General features: G+C 41.5%; 1 long non-coding RNA gene across 1 annotated transcript in view; it reads right to left on the reverse strand.

The window, feature by feature from the left end:
• Positions 1-1,795: 1,795 nt before the first annotated feature.
• LOC138491478 (uncharacterized) overlaps positions 1,796-20,506 on the reverse strand; it is a 117,130-nt gene continuing 98,419 nt past the window's right edge. The window contains exon 4 of the long non-coding RNA XR_011276019.1: positions 1,796-1,892. This is a non-coding gene — a long non-coding RNA (uncharacterized lncRNA). The remainder of the gene's footprint in view (positions 1,893-20,506) is intronic.

A 20,506-nucleotide genomic window follows, 5' to 3' on the forward strand; every position in this document is an offset into this window, starting at 1 on the left:
AATGATGTGTTTAGTGGTAAAGCGGAGAGATCCCTCCAGCCTTTGGCTGGAGGTATCTCATCCACTTAACAATAAAAACTCGAGAAATTACAGCAGGTGTATTTACGATCTGTCATGATTCCTCCAAATCTCCCAAGGAGTCCTGCAGATTCTGTCTGTGTTAATTTCTCCAGCGGCTTTTCTGGTAGAGTTTTACTTACTAGATGAAAGGGGACTAACACCACCATTACCCCACTCTTAATCCGTCAGACAGAGTGGTAGCAATGGTATCTGAGTTTGGTGGTATTTCCACAATTCCATTGACTAGAACATTGTAGCATGCAAGGCACCACGCTTAACATATTCATTTGAGGTTTTTGTTAATGTCATAACACCCCAGAGAATTCGTGTTTCCCCAAAAGAGAATTGCATTATGTTTTACTTGTATAAGACAAGCATATCCCCAGTCCATACATTAATCAATAACAGCATGAATAAACATTGATATTTCAGTAAGGACATACAATGTAGCCATATGTCTGACTTCCCATAGCAACCTACCATCTCCCATCACAATCCTGACACTCTGGAAAATGTTTTCCAAGTATATTCCTTTAGAACGTTCCTCTGAATCCAGACCCACCTTGGTGTCATCCCTGCTGTATCCCCAACTAGCTCAGCACCCCCCCCCCAATGCCCTCTTTACCATGCCAGGCATGTATTCCCATATAAATGGCAGCCATTCCTGCTGCAGCATGCAACTTCTCTCACTTGCCAATTCTGTTAGTAATTCCATCGTGAAGATGTTTCTAGCAATGACAACCCACTCCCTTTCACTTCCATACTATACCTACTGTGATCCTACTGTGATCCTGGCAGCCAGGAGCAAGTTGTACACCATGTGACCCACCAGGATGTAATGTTCCTCCTCCCATTTTAGACCAAAAGGCACCAAAGAGGATGTAGAGGTCTATCTAGCCCATCAAAGACAGGGCCTCGCTCCAATAAAGTTGCATGTATGGGCAGGAAGACCATATATGCCAATAAGTATGAAACAGGCCACACACTATCCAACAGTGTGGATCTACACTAGGGTGCATCTTTGCTAAGCATGCTGAGGGCAGTTGACATAGCTGGAGCTATTTAATGCTATTAAGCCTGTGTTGTGAGGAGATTGAGATCATTTTAGATGGTTTGCACATGAGCAGCCAAGTCCCCTCATCCAACTGCATATGCAGGTCCTGCTCCCATTGAGTCTTGATCCTGCGATCATCTAGGGGTTGCACCTGTTGTAGAGCATTGTACATTTTTGAGATCCAGCCTCTCTACATTCCTCCTGTAACCAGAATGGTTTCACAATCAGTAAGGATTGTTAACAGGTTATGCCCTCACTTTTTATCCTTTATTGCTCCCTTCAGCCTAAGGAACACGAAGGTCGAATCACTTCCCATCTGGAGGAGGTCTTCCAGCTGCAGGAAACGTCTTTATTTTCCATTATTCCGCATCTGATCTGCCCTGCTTAATCCAGCCTTGTACCAATATCGGAACTTGCTTAGCTTCGGTATGCATCCCTGATGGGGGATGTGCAGCTGGCACTCAGGGACTAGGGCCCCGAGGACAACCATCTTGTGTCCGCCAACTTCCTTCCATAGATCCCAAAAGACCCTCAGTATTGAAGCATCAATATTAAAGGTGCATCTGACGCGCTGATCCTGAAAAAATTGATGAAGCTATGTACATTTAGGAAAGCTACTGAAACATCTTATCATTCGAGTTAATTCAAAGTCTTGATAATAAATTCAAAGTAGTTGAATCGTGGTGTTTGAACAAGATATTTATCATTGTTGCAAAAGTAAAAAGAGTCTTGAAAATCAGCCGACACGTGTTTCGACCCTCAACGGTCGTCATCAAGGCTGAATAGATAGCAATGCAAAAATGTACATACATAAATTAAAATATATACATTACAACATAACACGAAAACAAAGTGTTAATACAGTATGACATAAAACATAGATGTTATAAAAGAAAAATAAACAAAAATCAATATTATGAAATGAAGTCATACCATGGTTCAGTAGTGTAGATGATACACAGGAATTCAAATACAATTGTAAAAGATCAAAAAAATATAAATGATTAAATAAGCACACAGTACTATTTTACAATGTCATTCTGCAGAATGCATATAACAAACTTATTCCAAGGTGAATGTTTTAATTGAGCCAAGATCACAGATTACCAAGTTATGCATGTTTGAAACTTAATCCAATCACCCATGAGAATATAGTGGCGTAAAAGAAAAAAAAAAGAAAAAAGAGAGAGCTAGACCGGGTGTTCAATAATTTAAACAGTTGACGTACCATACGGTTATATCTTGCAATTGCAGGTTCAGCAAGAGAATGTAGTGATGAAGAAAATATCTAGGGGCGTCACCTAAGGAAATAAACACGAATGCTTTCGGATATATAAGATTCAATAAACATAACTAGGGTATTGGTAAGTAAAAAACAAACTTACCATGTACGTTTATTCAAAGAAATATTGGTGTAGCTGAATAGCTATTCGCCTAATATGTCCAAAATAACTGTAATAGCCAAAAAAAGTAACTCTATTGAATGCATAATAGGCTCAAGGGAAGATTGAATACAAACATAATATGTCAAAATAGATTATGGCTCTGTAATATAGTGTGGTAAGAATATGTCATAAACTCAATTAGAAGTTTATGTAGAACAGCCGCTAAAGCATATTCAAGATGTGATCCTAATGCAAAGAAAAGGTGGTAAATGCGTTGTGTAAACTAATCTTCAACGTACATTTTGTCAATAACTAGCTGTCCTCTGTTGGGTATTGTAGTAAATAGTATCTAAGTATACTGATATTACATATTATACTGTACTAAAAATATACTGAGCACTAGATTAAATCAGTTGCGTTATCCAAGGGAGCAAGAAATCACGTGCGTATTTTTTTGGAATAAAAATGAGTAAGAAAGTTACCTGTGTAGCAATATATAAAGGGTCAAATCCCTTATTTAGTCGGACGCCGTGAAAGGGAGCGTCTGCCTAACAATACTAAATAACATAATTGATGTGATGCTGTTTCACTACTGCGCGGCCGCTGCGTCCACGACGCCACACGCACGCAGCCGCGAACGGCGTCACGCGCACGCAATTGCGCATGATGTCACCCGCACGCAAATGCGCACGGCGCCACAGGTACGGCGCCGCGCATTCAAAGTATACATAATAAAATGCATCAAAAACGGACATACCATATTCACTTGAACATATCAAAAAGCAGAAAGAATATGCTTACGCGTAACCACGCATCGGACAACAAAATCTTTGAATTGAAGTCTTGAAATATGCTGATGCAATAAATGTAAAAATGTATATCAGATCCCAAAATTGCAAGATAGAAATGTTAACATGAGTTATTGATAAATAGGTACGATTGGCTCATAAAAATACATGCATTTCGTGATCTGAATTTAAACCAAAAGTAGTGCAGCGGAATTGACAAATCAATCTAGATTCTAATTGCCTGAGCTTCAAACAAAGATCGCCTCCTCGTTTCTCTCTTTCCACTCGTGCAAGGCCTATAAAACGAATATCAGATTTGTTGTCCAATTGATGGCATAGTTGCCAGTGTAATGCCAAAGGTAAGTTCTTATCATTTTTACTGAGACTTGAGAGATGCTCTCTAATGTGAACTCTGAGCTGTCTAATAGTACTGCTGATATAAAGCTTACTACACACACAAATTATAGCATATACTACAAACTTAGTTTTGCAGTTAATGAAATTGTTAATTTTGTACTTGATCCCAGAATTATCAACAAATTCAGAAGTGTTGTGATAAGCAAATTGACATTGATTACAATTTGAGCATTTGAAAAAACCCTTCGGTTGATTAAGCCATGAGGTAGTCTTGGGCCCAGAGGAAGTGTGTGGACGCTGCAGATCCAGCTTGCATTTGAGTGATTACATATAGCGCATGGTCCCATCACGACCCCTAGCTACTTCTGTTACAATTGGACCCTCAGTATTGGGTTTGTCTGAATTCTGTGTGATATGCTTCCCTGAGGTACCATAGTCATTCTTTGAGGAGACACAAGAAATAATATTTTGCTTTTTAAGGCTACCAATTGTTTGGCAGTGAACGGGTCCAGATGATCCACCAACACCCTGAGTTGTGTAGGCGATAATATGAAACAAAGTCTGAGAAACCCACGCCCGCTTGGTCTCTGGGCCTGTCCAATGTTTGATTGGTTTGGTTTGGAACCTGCCCATAGAAATTTCAGTAGCAGTTTCTTTAAGATATCATGAAAGGAAATAGGAAATGATATGGGGAGCATCTGAAGCAAGTACAGATAGTTTTGGAGGATAATTATTTTACTGACGTTGAGGCACACCATTCATGACAAGACCATCTTACCCCATCACTACCGGTCATCCCTGATATCAGCCCAATGTGGTAGATATGTAATGTAATGTAATAATATTTATAAAGCACAAATATATGACATCTGGGCACTAAGAAACAAATTTACTATAATAATTTATATTGTGCAAACCATGGACCTGTAGGCTTAAGGGCACGAGGACAACAATGATGACTGACAACATCAAAAAAGGCAAGTCAAATGTGGGCTAGACAGCGAGGTTCAACAGAAAGAACAGATTCAGTTCAATAACAAAGTTTTCAATTCCTTCCTGAAAGGTTCAGTAGATTTTACACCCCTGAGGTCTGGGGGAAGTCCATTCCAGGCTCTTGGGGCCGCATTCTGAAGATCTCTATTTGTAGCTTTAATAGTGTTGCATCTAGACAAAACCAGCTGATCAGTGTTATTGGACCTAAGGGATCTCTTTTAGCAGGGAAGATCCACTTTGGAGACCTTTAAGAGAAGACAGAAACTAGAAAAGATGTGTTTTGTGGGCTCTGAAATGTTAAATAATCATTACTGCTTCGCAGATAATTTGGTGGCGAATTCCACATACCAGGCGCAAGCGTTCCAAAAGCTCAGCCTCCCATCCGAGTTCTTCAAAAGCGAGGAACCATCAAATGTTTCTGAGACTCTGAACGGAGCCACCTAGAGCAAATGTAGTGAATAGGTTTGACCAGCAAATACTGAGCACAAAGCTGATATAAGGCCGAATGAGTAAAACAAAAGGACAAACTCAATACGGCTACACACAGGAAGCCATTGCAGTTGCCAAAGAATATCTAGGGAGTGGGGCATTTGACGAGCTCCAAGAGCAAGCCAAGCTGTGGCAATCTGAAGAAGCTGTAATGTTTGATCCAAGAAAGAAATAAAGAATGGGCCTAACTATCAAGGCCGCAGCCACCTTTGCTCGAGACTCAGAGGAGGAAATGGCATTGTCTTCCTCAGAATTCTGAGCTTCATTAATCCAGAATTGCACAATGATTCATTTTGCAGCTCCTGGCAACCCAAGGCCAGGACACTGATACCAAGACATTTCACTGAATTAGCAGGGACCAGGCATGGGCTGGACAAAACTGGCAAAAGTCAGTGGTCCAGGTTGCCTGCAATTCTGCGCCGCCTGTCAGCATGATCTCAGTTTTTGCACCATATAATTTCAGCCAGTTTTCAGCCATCCACTCCCCCACTGCAGTAAGAGAGTTCCTCAATTGTGATGGGGGTCACTTTTTGGAAAGTGTAGGCAAAGAAGTAGTTGTGTGTCATCAGCATAGGTATAGAACCGTACCCTGAGATCCCGATCTAAATCTGCCAATGGACATATATACATATTAAACAGCAGCAGGGACAAAGATGACCCCTGGGGGACCCCACAGAGTAAGGCCCTTAAAGAGGATAGAAAAGGAAATAGTGACACTCTCTGCGTTTGCTCTGACAGAAAAGATTGGAACCAGGCAAGAGTTGCCCCAGAAATTCATGTCCTCTCCAGAACTTTCAGCAGGATACCATGGTCAATAATTTCAATGGCTGCAGAGAGGTCAAGCAAAATCAACACTGAAACCTCCTTGCAGTTTTGAAGGCACGCCAAGTCATCCAGGACTGAGATCATCACTGACTCTGTTCCCCTCATGGGGAGGAAGGCTGATTGAAATGGGTGTAACAGGTCTCTGGTTTCTAAAACATGAAAGTTGTGGAGTGACAATGGACTCCATAAGTTTCATGACACATGGTGAAAGTGAATTTGACCAATAATTATCAGCCAAAGCTGTACTAAGCTGAGGCTTTTTCAGTAAAACATGAAACAAGTGCATGTTTCAAAGTCTCAGGAACAAAGCTCAGAAATAAGGAAGTCTGCAGTGCTGCTGTAAAAAGGAGGATAACCTCCACCTGTAGGGACTTGAGCACACATAGAGGAATCGAATTGGCCGGGGAGGAAGACTTCAATTTCTGACAGGCCTCCCTGGCATTTTCTCCATAACAGGCTCACTCTGATACATCCCAGGAGTGATTATTTAATTTCCTGGCTTCTTCCAGAGCCTATCTTCAGACTCATCAGTCCCATTGAGAACAACAGATTTATGAATTTTCTGGATCTTTTCATCAAAAAAAGAACTAATAAGGTCACATTCTGCTTGTGATCGCACAGAATCAACAATAGGAGTAACAGATGAGAGCTCTTTTGCTATTTTAAAGAGTTCCCTTGCTGAGCAGGAGGCTGGTATAGTCCGCTCAGCAAAATGTTGAGATTTAGTGGCCAAATGGCTTCCTGATACCGAAACACTGACTGCTTATGATTAAACTTGGAGGCTGGATCATATTTCAGTCTTCTTTTCTGTTCCAATTGGCGACATACTTGCTTAATAGCTCTCAGCTCGCATTAAACCAGGGAGCGGAAGGCTTAGCTCAGATTTTACTAGCTTTAATCGGTGCAAGAATGTTTGCAACCTCTGTCATTGCATGCAGCAGGGCAGTGCAAGGATCCTGCTTCTCTTTGGCAAAGAAATCATGAGTGCTTCCTACAAGATGTTTAGCAGCAGCGTTGGAGGATACCTTCCTCCAGTGATGTCATTGACAGAGAGTGTTAGGTATGCAGCTAATAGAGGTAGCACAGGAAATAGTATAGGGAAGAACAAAGTGATCAGACCAAAGGAACAGTAACGGAATAGATAGTGCCATCTGATCTGCCTCAGATGACAAAATCAAGTCAAGTACATTTCCTTTGTGGTGCGTTGGTAGATGATTACACAGAAAATATAGTTTGCTCAATGTAGGTCATCAAGTGGATTAGTAATTTTTAAGCCCAGATACCTTATCAAAGTCTTTTCAAAGCTAAACTGTGATTTTGAGATGAAGTCCTTCACTCCACCCACGACCACCCCACCAGAAAAATAACTGATTTAGAGTAATTGATCTTGATACCTTACTGTCCCTCATAGTTTGTGAGCTCCTTGACTGCCCAAGGCATCATTTTAATATGTACCCTGACATACAGGAGCAGGTCGTCTGTGAACAAAGCCACTATATATTGGGTGTTTTCAACCAGAATACCCACTATCTCTGGGTTACCTTGTATGCACAATGCTAGGGATCAATGACCAAAGCGTAGAGAAGGTGGGACAGTGGGCAGCCATGTCTCATACTACCCCTCCCCATTGTCAAGGCCTCTGATTAAACCCCATTCACCAGGACCCTTGCTGTTGGTCCAAAGTATAACGTCCCTGACCATGAGAGCCATTGTGGCCAAAAGCCAAACTTGTTAGGACCTGCTGGAGGAAAGCTAAGTCCACCCTGTTGATGGCCTTTTCCACATCCATCGCTAACAGGAATGGATCCCTTAATTTATTTCTGCGCAGAGCCATTAAGTTGATAGACTTTCTCAAGTTATCTGTTCCCTGTCTATTTTCTATGAATCCCTCTTGTTCTGCGTGGACCAGAGTGAGAAGTACGATCTCGAAGAAGGATGCCAGAATCTTAGTGAGGATCTTCACATTCATGTTCAGTAGTGAGAATGGCCTATATGAAGAGCATTGGGAAGGATCCTTGCCCTCCTTATATATAACCACTATCGTAGCTACAAGAAAGGAGGGTGAGAGCACATGGGCCACACTGAAATAATTAAAAAGCTTTCTAAGGAAGGGAGATAGGACTCCCACAAATATTTTCTAGAAGGATGACCAAAAGCCAGCTTCCCCAGGTGCCTTCCCGTTCTTCAGACCCTTAATTGTTTGGGCCACTTCGGTTTGGGATATTGGCTAGTCTATTTCAGCAGCCACTGCTGCAAGATTTTGTGTAAGGGCATAGTCATCCCAGGGAAGTTCAGAGCTCTGTAGTATTTGGCAAAACACATTGCTACTTCCTTCCAGCTGATAACACAATTGCCAGCCCCCACCACTAATCGTTTTGACCTGCCTGTCCACCACTTGTTTCTGAATCCCATATGCCAACATGGCCCCACTTTATCTCCCTGCTCATAGTATTTCTGCTGCACTGCCCTCAGCATCTTGTTGACCTTACATGGACCCAGTACACACAGTTTGTGTCTCTTGTCTCGAACTGTCAAAATAATCTCCTCCTGATCTCCCCCTCTTAAGAAAAGGTCTCCCACAGCATAGAAATGTATACCTCCAACCTGGCCTCTTCCCATTTTCTAAGCCTCTTAATTCTAGCTCCCTCCACTATAGGCAATCTTCGGATGGTGTCTATCACCCTTTCCAGACCATATTCAATTCAAAACTACCGGTATCATTCATGATAAAGAATTAATGTATTTTATCCCTGAGGAAATCCTGGAAGGGACGGTCCTCCAGAAGGCTATAATTTCATAACCAGATTCTGTAAAAGTATATTTTTCATGAATACCACCTGATAGCAAACTATTGGCCTAAGCACATTTGCATCACACTGTAATATTGCATTGAATGAACCTGAAACAGGCTGACTATGCAGCCATTTTGAGTTATCCACCATTTTGATCGCGTCTTGCTTTCTGTCCCATGTGTAGAATTGTGTTTTTAACTCCAGCAGAGCAAAATTAACTTTGTACTGTTTTCATGAGGTTAACGTAAATAAGAATGTTGAAGCTGCTAAAGTGGATTGTTTGTCCTACATTGAGAAACCTTGGAGTTAAACATAAGCCGTACTAATCAGTAATGTAGATGCCATCTATTCCAATAGTGCCATCTCCGTTCAAACAGCAAAGTAGAATGATGAATAGTTGAACGTGTTCTTCTTGCAGAAATCTTTGTTTTCGCTCCTTGAAACTAAGCTGACTTTAAACTCAAGAACAAATGATAAACAAATATAAGCGAGCAAAATAAGGAATGTTACCTTTGTGTCTTATGTTTGGAAAACCTGTGAAATGTTTATAGGAAAACAATGAACTATTCAAAGATGTTTAAGCATGACTTAGTTGTCTGGATAGGCCATGAGCCCTAGGTAAATGTATTACACGAAGAGTGGCTGGACAGTTTGTCTGGGATTGTGGAAAATGTGTATAAATACTTGTGGTTTTGAAATGTCCAGCACTCTCTCATCTCACGGTGGCGGCATGCACACATTGCAGGGTGTTGAGAGCCAGACAGCTGCCTTTTAATAAATGTACATTATACTTTGACCTTGTGACTGGCGTATTCCTATTATGTGGTATTAAGCCTCGATATTCTTTAATCTTTCAGATGGCGCCCGAATAGAGACCCTCAAGATTGATGTCACATCGCTAGACAAAGACGAGGCTACTGGACCGGGATCAGAGAGTGATGGGGGCCCCTGCAAAGTGAAACACGATTCCTCTGCAGTACTGCACACCCGATTCCTGGACGGTGAGCAGCATTTAGTAGGACATCACAATGAGGGTCCCCGTATCGAGGCCTGTTTGTCAAAAAACGCCAGCCACGACAATTTGATGTCCAATCAGACCCTTTGATTGATTGAAATCAGGTGAGTCGTACCCCGATTCCTACAAAATCTGGATATTTGTTACAAGTGTTGTCTATGCAGAAACAAACGTAGCCAGGTAAGATCACAATTTAACTATGCCTAGAAAATTGTCATCCTGTTTCAGGGTATTATTCCACAGGGAAAGACAATCTTTGAAACAAGGCCAACTGGCGCCACCCGAAGGGACACCGACTTATTTAACGTATTGTTAGTATGACCTGGGAGGGTGTCCAGTCAACTGGTCGACGACAAACTGGTCGACTGCAATTTGGTCGACACCATTTGGTCGAATGCCAAATGGTCGAATTTTTTTTTTTTTTTTATATATATATATGTGTTTTGTGGGTTTTCGTGTGGGGAAAAAAAATAAAAAAGAAAAAAAGGGGGTTGGGGGGGGTCCCCCCCAAAAAAACCCAAAAAATGGGTAAAAAAAAAAAAAAAAAAAAAATTCGACCATTTGGCATTCGACCAAATGGTGTCGACCAAATTGTCTGTCGACCAAATGTTTTCGACCATTTGACTGGTAACCACCTGGGAGCTATTGTATTTAATGAAATTTGGCACAGACAGACCAGACATGTTTCCGAACTTCAGTGGCCAGTTTATGGTAGTTTTGAAATTGCGGCCTAGAGCATTTAGAATCTGTATTGTTGAGAAAAAAGGCTAGGCTTGCAGCATTTGATGCAGTTAAAGATTGGAGAAAGGAAGCTAATCAGCAACTCAAAAGTAGAGAAAAGCCTACACGTAGACACATGACGAATGCTGAGAAAGCAATATTGCATGATCAGCAGAAATAGTCAGAATCCATTAGAGGTATGGATAGGGCTTTCCAACTAGATGTGCAAAAGATATATCCCTCTCAGGATTTTCATACATCAGACGAGTTAATTAATAAATTATTGAATGAACGTAGAACTGTTTCAACTGCACCAACTCCTTATGTGCCTCCCCCGTTGTTGTTGTTCCTCCTACTCCCATTGTTCCTCTTCTTCCCGTTCTTCTCCTCCTGCACCTCCACCCATGCCAACAGTTGCTGTCTCCATAATTTCGTCTGCACCGCCTGCAGTATTGCCTCCACTACCTATTGTACAAGATTTGTATGAACTCTCTTTGCCAGGTGGTTCTGCTCCACCTGTAGTGGTTGAAGGGTCAGGATCTGATCCAAGAATAGTGACTTGTCGCATAGTATCTAAAGACACAAAGAAAGAATTGTATACATGGGCTAAAAAGTACAAAGAAGAGGGTGATGAATCGGCTGTTTTAGTTGCAATTTCTGATCAATGGTGTATTCCTGAACAGAATATTGTGATAGAACAGATGGGAACATATTTAGTTGATATATGTTGTGATTTGACGGACATGAGTGTCCCACAGGGGTTGAGGGATTTGAATGTCCTTGCCCGCTCAAGGGACACTGTGGCAAACGTATATGAGCATGTAGAGAAGGTATTTGAGTTTAAAAGGTAGCTAGATCAGTTACAGAAATATGAGATGGATGATAATGGACGGCAGGCTTCATATGTGCAGAAGCAATTTCTTCCTCCATTGAAACCAATGAGTGAAGAAATGCCATTTCCACAAGAGATGCTCTTAGATGGATTTCGGATGTTTAGATTTCTCCCTTTGAAGTGCATGACATGTTTAGTCAGTATGCTCCGGCAATGCAAAGGAAAGTGTTACAGGTGATGGTTGAGTATTTACAAGATTAATTTATGAGAAAAAAGGTATGTTGTCCCACAGATTTGATGGTTATTTATAAAAGAAAATTTTTTCGCCCAATACTGCATTGACTTCTTTGTCATTTGATTTAGCCTTGTTGCTTAATAGATGTTCAGATTGCCTTTTTTACAATTTCTGATGACGGAGGTTCCTCCAACATTTGTTTCCGAAAGTAGAGACTCCAGCTAATGCTGCAGCAGGAACACCTGTCACTACTATTGAAGCACATTATGTCTCACAGTTTGTTCATGTCCTGTTTTCTAGACAGGAAGTTAATACCATTAGGCAATCAATTCCAGATATTAGGAAGAATCCAACAGGATTTTATAAAGAAATTGAATCTGTCTTGCTTTCGTCAGTCTTTATGCTGGGTGATACAGATGTGTTGTTTCCCGTGATCCTTCCTACTGATTTGTAGAAGCAGATTGGAACTGTAGATGATCAGGCAGGAATGGGTGACACATGGGATGCCTTAGTACGAGTAGATGGGGGAAGGAATGCCAGGGAAAAACTGCCACAGGTGAAATTGAAGTTGCCAGACAGAATAGTGACTAAATTAAAAACTCTGGTTCCTGAAAAAAGAATTATATGCAATAAGCTTACGGCTTGCATGCAAGGGAAGTCAGAAGGTGCAACAGAGTTTTTTTATCAGATTTGAGCAAGTAGTTTCGGATTTTGGTGGTCAAGATTTAAGTACAGAGCCAGGAAAGAGGCTATTTGTTGATAAGTTTGTACGTGGATTGTTGCCTGAAATCCAATCACAGATCATGACTTCTGAGAGTGTGTGGCAAGCAAAATCACAATCTGAAGTGTTGCACATGGCTCAGTATTATGAAAATAGGGTTAATGCAGAGAAGGAGAAGGTGGAAAATAAGAAAGGAGACCTGAAGACTAGAGTGTTATTGCAGCAGATAGCTAGAGGAGCCAGAGTTTGGAATACACAGTTTAGAGACCAATTTAAACCACAGGATGGTGCACAAGTGGGTCCCGGACACATAAACCAGTGTGCATTTTGTAGGCAGGAGGGTCATTGGTGAGCACAATGCCCGATCCTTCAGCAGAGATCAAATAGCATGCGTGGCGCCATGAGTAGATGATCCACAGGCCGTCCTGGGACAGGGGGTCCTGGTAGAAATCAGTTCGCACAGAACCAACAGACACCATCACAAAATAGTCAGCAACAGAGTGCTAATAGTGGAAATATTTTTTGATAATCCTTCGGATGTCCACTTTTCTGAAGATTTCACATCTAATGATATACTGTTCCGTTAGGACAGCCCGAAGCAGGGTCTGGAACTGGTACCTATTCCCGTCGATCAGAAAGGCCAGTACGTTGAAATAAAGGTGGGGAATAGGGAGCATCTCTTCTTGATAGGTTCAGGAGCAAAGAAGTGTTCTATTGATCATTCACGGGTTCCAGATATTCCACTGTCAGGTCAGAGCAACATTTCTGTAGGGTTCTCTGGTACGCAAGTGGTTAGTCCGGTCTCTCGGCTGGTACCAATTTCACTGGGACCATTCACTGATTATTGTCCATTTCTATTGATGACAAATTGTGAAGTACATTTGTTGGGATTGAATTTATTAAAGTCATTGAATGCTGTTGTTTACTGTTCTCCAAATGGAGTGTACTTAACAATTTTGCCCCAACAAACTTCCATCCCACACTTTTTATCTATGCCTTTACCAACTGAATTGAATAAGGTTCAGACGACATGTTTATGGGCAGTTAATGAGAACGACATTGCAATTTTATAAATTGAGCCAGTTAAAATTGTGTTGAAACCATGTGTTAAATTGCTGCATATCCTGCAATATAAAATTTTGGTTGAAGGTGAACAGGCTTTGAAGAGTATTATTTCTGTTTTCGTACACAGAGGTGTAATTGAGGAAATTGCGGGCAGCATGTGTGATAGTTCGATTTTACCAGTTTACAAAAAAGGGGATAATGCGAATCCTTTTCGTTTTATTATTGATTTTCATGCCATTAATAAGGTTGTTGCTCCACAGTTTCCGATTGTACCTGATGTCACCACAATTCTAACTATGATTCCAGCCACGGCTACACATTTTAGTGTTGTGGATTTGAAAAACGCTTTCTTTAGTATCCCTCTGAATTTTAAAAGCAGATATTTGTTTGTGTTCACGCTAGGGTTACGCTCGTTCACATTCACTCATGTGCCACAAGGGTACACTGAGAGTCCAAGTATCTATAGTAGAGTGTTGAAGGAACAGCTTGATATGCTTGAGTTACCTTCCACTTGCACATTGTTGCAATATGTGGATTATCTACTTCTAGCTGCTGATTCTGAAGATACTTGCAAAGAAGGCACTGTGTTGCTGCTTATTCATTTAGCAGAGCATGGGCATAAGGCTTCATTTAAGAAGTTTCAGTATTGTCGACAGGAGGTCGCCTATTTGGGCTATCTCCTGTCAAAGGAGGGAAGAAGACTGACACCTTAACGGATGCAAAGCATCTCTGATATGACTTTTCCAATTACACGGAAGGAGGTCAGAGCTTTAATAGGCATGGCCTCATACTGTAGACAGTGGATCCTGAATTTTTCTTTGTTGATAAAACCTATGTTGGCATTGACAAAGAAGGACATTTCTTTGCCTTTACCATGGAACATGGAAAGCCAGAACACTTTTTGATTTGCTTAAGGCTGCGCTGTGTTCAGCACCAGTTTTGGGCACACCAAATTAAGAAAAAAGGCTATGTTTTGTTTTGAATGAACGTGATGGATGTGCATTGGCTGTTTTGACAGAGGAACATGGGGCAAGAATAGGCTGAGCAGGCTATTTTTTCTCCATGTTAGACCCTATTGCATGCGCTTTGCAAAGGTGTTTGAGAGCTGTAGCTGCTGCTGCATCTGTGAAACAAAGTGAGGGTATGGTTTTAGGTCACTCTTTAACTGTGATAGTACCCCACCCCGTAGACGTTCTTTTAAACAGAACGCAGATGCAACATCTTACATCAGACCGATTAACAAGGTACGAGCTGATTCTTTTTGCACCACATATCCAAATCAAGAGATGTTGTTCATTGAATCCGGCTGAACTATTAACTTCTCCACAAGAGACATATTGCAGTGAAAGGATGTCACATGATTTTCTCTTTATTACAGAACAAGAAACAAATGGCAGAATTGATCTGTTTGTGTGTTTTATTAGTTGTATTGCGCACCAGACCCAAGGGTAGCAGGGCGCATTGCATACAACATCTTACAGCTTAGTTACAGTAACACAAGGTACATATAGCTAATAATATATACAAATAGCAGGCACAAAATGTACAAAAATTACCGAATCTGCTCAGTAGGACAATAAATACTGAAGGCAAGTATGTTACAAAAATACAGGTTGGTTAGGCGGTGGGTGGTCGGCATGGTAAGTCAGGGGTAAGATGCCAAAAGTTTATTTGTCCACCTCTTTAAGCCAATTTATAAGGTTTTGTCTGAAGGTAGGGTATGTTTGGTCAGACCGTAAGGTAGATGGTAGCGAGTTCCATCATTGGGCTGCTTTGACCTGGAAGCTGCAACCTCCCACTCTGGACAGTTTAAATCTCGGTGTTGTAATACCGTTGGAGTAGATGGACCTTGCAATTCTTGTTGGACTTAGTCTGGTGATTCTTTTGGATAGGTATCGCGGTGCAGCATTTTTTAGGCATTTATAAACAACCTAAGCCACTTTTAGCTGGATTTTCTCCTGAGTCGACAGCCAGTTGATGTCTTTTCTGAATTCTGTAATGTGTGCTCTCCTAGGTAGTCCTAGTGCTGCTCTAAGAGCATTATTCTGCAGGATTTGGATTCTTTTGATGGTGCCCTTATTGGCCCCTATGTAGAGAGAGTTACACTAGTCCAGCTATGGCAGAACGAGCGCTCTAGCAAGTGTAATGCAACTGCTGTTGGATAGGAATGGTTTGCCTGCTCTTATCAATATGCAGGTATATGCCGTGGCAGAGGCCATCGCATTTACCTATTTGTTGAAAGAGAGGGTGGAGTCCTGGTAAAAGCCAAGGGTTTTTACCTCATTGGCGGTGGAGATTTTATTATTGTCGATGTTGAAAGAGGAATAGTTGGGACCCAATGTTTTGAGGGTAGGGGGTGTGCCCAGGATAATGATTTCAGTTTTATCATCATTCAGGCATAGACCATGAGTGGCCATCCATGCCTGGATCATGAGATACAGCCTGTTCACTAAGGCCAAATCCTTATCATAATCACCAGAAAGTGGTAGGAGAATCTGAGTATCATCTGCATAATTAGCGTAGGTGATAACAAGAAGGTCCAGATCATCAAAAAGGGGCTTCGTGAAGGGATTGTAAAGGGTGGGAGAAACACAAGAACCCTGAGGCACCCCACATGTTATGGGGATGGAGTCTGCCGCCGCTATAGTGGAAAAGACTTTGATGGTCCTGTAATTAAGAAAGGATTGAATCCAAACTATGGCTTCTTCGGAGAAGTGTGCAGCCGTGTCCAGATGGCTGCATAGGACCTTGTGGTCATCTAGGTTGAATGCAGCTGATAGGTCCAGGAGGAGGAGTATGACAGGTTTCCCTTGATCCCTAAGCTCGTCAGTCTGTGCCTTAAGATCAATTAGGGCTTAATTGATATACCTTTAAATAATCCACACGGGGAGCTATTCTGTGATGGCTCCTGTTTTATACTACCGGATGGTACATCTACCGCTGCTTATGCAATCACCACATTAAGCACTGTTGTGGAGAGTAAACAAATTCCGCAAAACTCTGCGCAAGCTGCAGAGATTATTGGATTAACCAGAGCTTGTGAAATTTCTGAAGGGCTTAAAGTAAACATATATACAGATAGCCAATATGCATTTGGGATGGTTAATAATTTTGGCCGACTATGGTCTGAGAGAGGATTCTTGACCTCACATGGAACAAAAATTCAACATGGCACTCTGATAGTCCGGTTGCTGTCAGCACTTGCACTTCCTACACAACTAGCAATAATGAAGTGCGCCGCACACTAGAAAGTGACGGACGATGTAGGAAAATGAAACGCTTTTGATGGCAGAATAGCCAAACAGACTGCTACTGATTTGCACTCAAAAATGTACATGCTCGATTCAGCAAGATGGGTATACTTGTATGATGGACGAAGAGATTAGCAGTGTAAAAGAAATTCAGGATGAAGTTACTCCAGAAGAAATCAAACAGTGGGCTGAGGGTCCAGCGGGTCTAGATGATGAGGGTTGTTGGGTGGAAAATGACAAGCAAAGATGGATGCTACCCAATGCCTATGTCACTGCTATGGTCACCATGGCCCAACACACATATGTGCTAAAAAGATTTGTTAACAATTATATCCTGACTGGTATAACATTAATATCCAGAAAACTGCTGAACGTTTGGTCCAGAGTTGCATGATATGTTTGCAAAATAACATTAGGAAGGGAACACTGCCTCCGAAGGACAGTTTTGGTCCCTCCTACATGCCTTTTGAGTTGATCTATTTTGATTTCATTGAGATGGAATGTTGCCAAAACTATAAATATGTCTTGGCTGTGATCTGTGACTTTAGTAAATGGGTATAGGCTTTGCCACAGAAAGACGCCACAGCAATGTCAATGGCAAAGACCATGCTTAAGGAATATTTTCCTAGGTTTGACTTGCCGAGAGTAATTTGGTCCGGTAATTGCCCACATTATATTGCTGCTGTCATCCTGCAAGTATGTGTGGGATTACATATTGATAAATGGTTCCATTCAGCCAGACTTGCACAGAGTGCCTGCTTTGTGGAATGCCATAACAGAATTCTGAAGAATAAAATCGTTAAAGTCTGTGCACACAGCAATCTGAAATGGCCGATGCTTTGCCAATAGCCTTACTATCGATGCGGATGACCGCACAGTCAAAGACAGAGCTCTCACCCTATGAGGTTGTAATGGGGGGGACCAGCCAAAGTATGGAATGCACCGAGGCCCAAACAGTTGAAACATATTGAGTATCCACTTTTTTCTGATTATTGTGAGCAGTTGAATCAAAACTTGCATTTGATTCACCAACAGGTACGAGCAGCCCTCCCTGTAAAATACGAGGGTCCAGGTCACCGAATCCAACCTGGTCAGTGGATCTTAGTGAAAAGTTTCGAGAGGGGCACCTGTCTTGCACCTTGTTGGAAGGGACCCCATCAGATCCTTTTGGCTACACAAACTGCAGTGCAAGTGACCAGAAAGAAACACTGGATCTATGCGACACATGTGAAGAGGATTCCTTTTCCTCTGCCCTATGACAAAGGGGCAGAGAAGGGAATTGATGATCCTGATGCTCATAACAAGCCTGGTTTGAGCAACACCGAGGGTACCACGAAAATTCTTGAGCCCATGAGGCCTGGGGAGATTGTTCCTTATTCTTCGAAAGTCCTTCCTGAGCCCGTGGGGCCTGGAGAGATTGCTCCTTCTTCTTCAATATCTTCTTTACCGTCAAGTGTTCCCTGATCATTCTGTAATTGGAGTTTTAAGGTAGAATCTGTGACCACGGAACAGGATTTAGATTTAGGGCCTGCTGACATTACATTAATGTAAATAGAATAGGAAAGTGCAGCTAGGATTCTTTACCCACAAGAAACCCACAAGAAACCCACAAGAAACCAACGTTGAGCCAGTCCCTCGTCATTCCTCTACTGCATACGATAAGAAGCAGGGACCGGCAAAGTTACCTTCAATCAAGATAGGCCACGTGGTCAGGTGCCAACCATGGATGAACTAAAAAAGCCTACAAGTGAGGCTTCTTAATGGACGCTGAGAAACTATGCATATTTTGGGGACCACTCGTACTAATAAGGATACTGATCGTTTTGCTGATGATGAATCCGCCCATCGAGGAAAAAAGGACCAGATGTTTACTGAACACAATAACAACTTGTATTGTAATTGAATCAACATTCGGGTTTTGGTATCTGGAGGGTGCACTTCTGCTTGATCCAACTCCACTATGATCTCCACCATATGTGCATTCGAACACTCTTATGTCCTCGAGACCTCCAACATAGAGGAGGGTATCACAACAACACCCTCTTGATGATTATGAATGCCACGCATGCCATTCTAAATAAGGCCAATTGTTGGATATGTTCACATCTGCCGCAACATGGGGGAAAATAATTGGGCTGGTATATACATCTCTCCCTCTAACTACTGCTTGTTATGCTTCACTTAGGGCATTATTCTTTGGCAGGTGGAATGATAGTGTCACTGGGAATTTTGATGGGACTAATCTGAATGAGTTTGAAGAATGAGTTTTAGCACCTTTAGGATGTTCTCTGTTTGCAAATAGGAGCAAGCTAAATGTTGCTTCGATTGGGCCTTCTGTTAGACTCTCCAGACCTTTCAAATCTATGATTACCTTTAAAATGGCTCCTGTAGGTAATAGCTATGACATGCTTCCTTCCTATACCATTAACCATAGTCCACACTCTGTTCCATGTTGCATACAAAGAGAGGGTTCCCAGCCAATGGGTACATATCAGGGATGTATGAATACTGCCGTACTAACCAGTGAGGATAGACCTCTGTATGTAGGAGATCCTGTTTACTTTGTTTGCAGTGATGAAGCATATTCATGGTTGCCAAAAGACTGGGAGGGTACTTGTTATTTAGGAACATTGTTACCAGGTGTATATGTCGCCACCACTGCTGAAGTTTCTAGAACTCGTCCCAGATGGGATAAGGATGGGGACACTCACTTGCAGATTCTGGGTGACATTGCTAAATCCTTTGTACCATTTTGGGGACAGATAATAATAAACTCTCAAGATATTAGAAAACCGGCAAGGGTTTTAGAAAAAAAACATCAATGAAACTACTGACATCCTATATAACATGACACTAGAGCAAAAGGCTATTAGATTAGTGGCTCTCCAAAATAGGATGGTGCTAGAAATCGTTCTAGCTGAGTGTTGTGGGGTGTGCAAAATGGTGGGATCTCTGTGTTGTGTTTTTGTACCCAATTCCTCCCCCACAATATTTAAGGCAATTAAGAAATTGCAGACCTTAAGTACGGAAGTACACATTCCAGATGGAAACTGGGATATTGGCACATGGTTCTGGGACTTGTTACATTTGTGGGGATGGATAATCTTTGCAGTTCTGATGGTGATCCTTGGCACTGCACAGTATTTCTGTTGTTGCATACAGTGTCTTCCTGTCATCTGTTCTATGATAGAGGGAAGTTGTGCACAAGCAGTTGGTAAAGTAGAACCTAAGACAGATAGGCCGGGAAAAATAACAAATGCCTTGGTAATGCAGGACATCGCGATAAAGGAATTCATGGCAATCAATGATTTTGAAGATAACGATTCAGCATGCTCTGATGATGATACATGGTTTTCGGATGATGCTAATGTTTGAGTAATGCTCTTGGCTTAGGCCAAAAGCAGAGTTTGTAAAAGTATATTTTGCATGAATACAGCCTGATAGTAAATGATTGGCCTAAGCACATTCACATCCCACTTTCATATCACATTGAATTAATCTGAAAAAGGCTGACTATGCCGCTATTTTGAGTTATCCACCATTTTGATCGCCTCTTGCTTTCTGTCCCGAGTTTAGAATTGTGTTTTTGGCTCCAACAGAGCAAAATGAACTTTGTACTGTTTCCATGATGTCAACGTAGATAAGAATGTTGAAGCTGCTAAATTGGATTGTTTGTCCTATACTGAGAAACCTTGGAGTTAAACAAAAGCTGTACTAATCAGTAATTTAGATACCATCTGTTCCAATACTGCCTTATCCATTCAAACAGCAAAGTAGAATGATGAATAGATGAATGTGCTCTTCTTACAGAAATCTTTGTTTTCACTCCTTGAAACTAAGCTGACTTTAAACTCAAGAACAAATGATAGACAAATATAAGCAAGCAAAATAAGGAATGTTACCATTGTGTCTTATATTTGGAAA

The sequence above is a fragment of the Ambystoma mexicanum genome, chromosome 10 (assembly GCF_040938575.1).
Source record: "Ambystoma mexicanum isolate Mex_15411 chromosome 10, UKY_AmexF1_1, whole genome shotgun sequence".
NCBI classification, from domain to species: Eukaryota; Metazoa; Chordata; class Amphibia; order Caudata; family Ambystomatidae; genus Ambystoma; species Ambystoma mexicanum.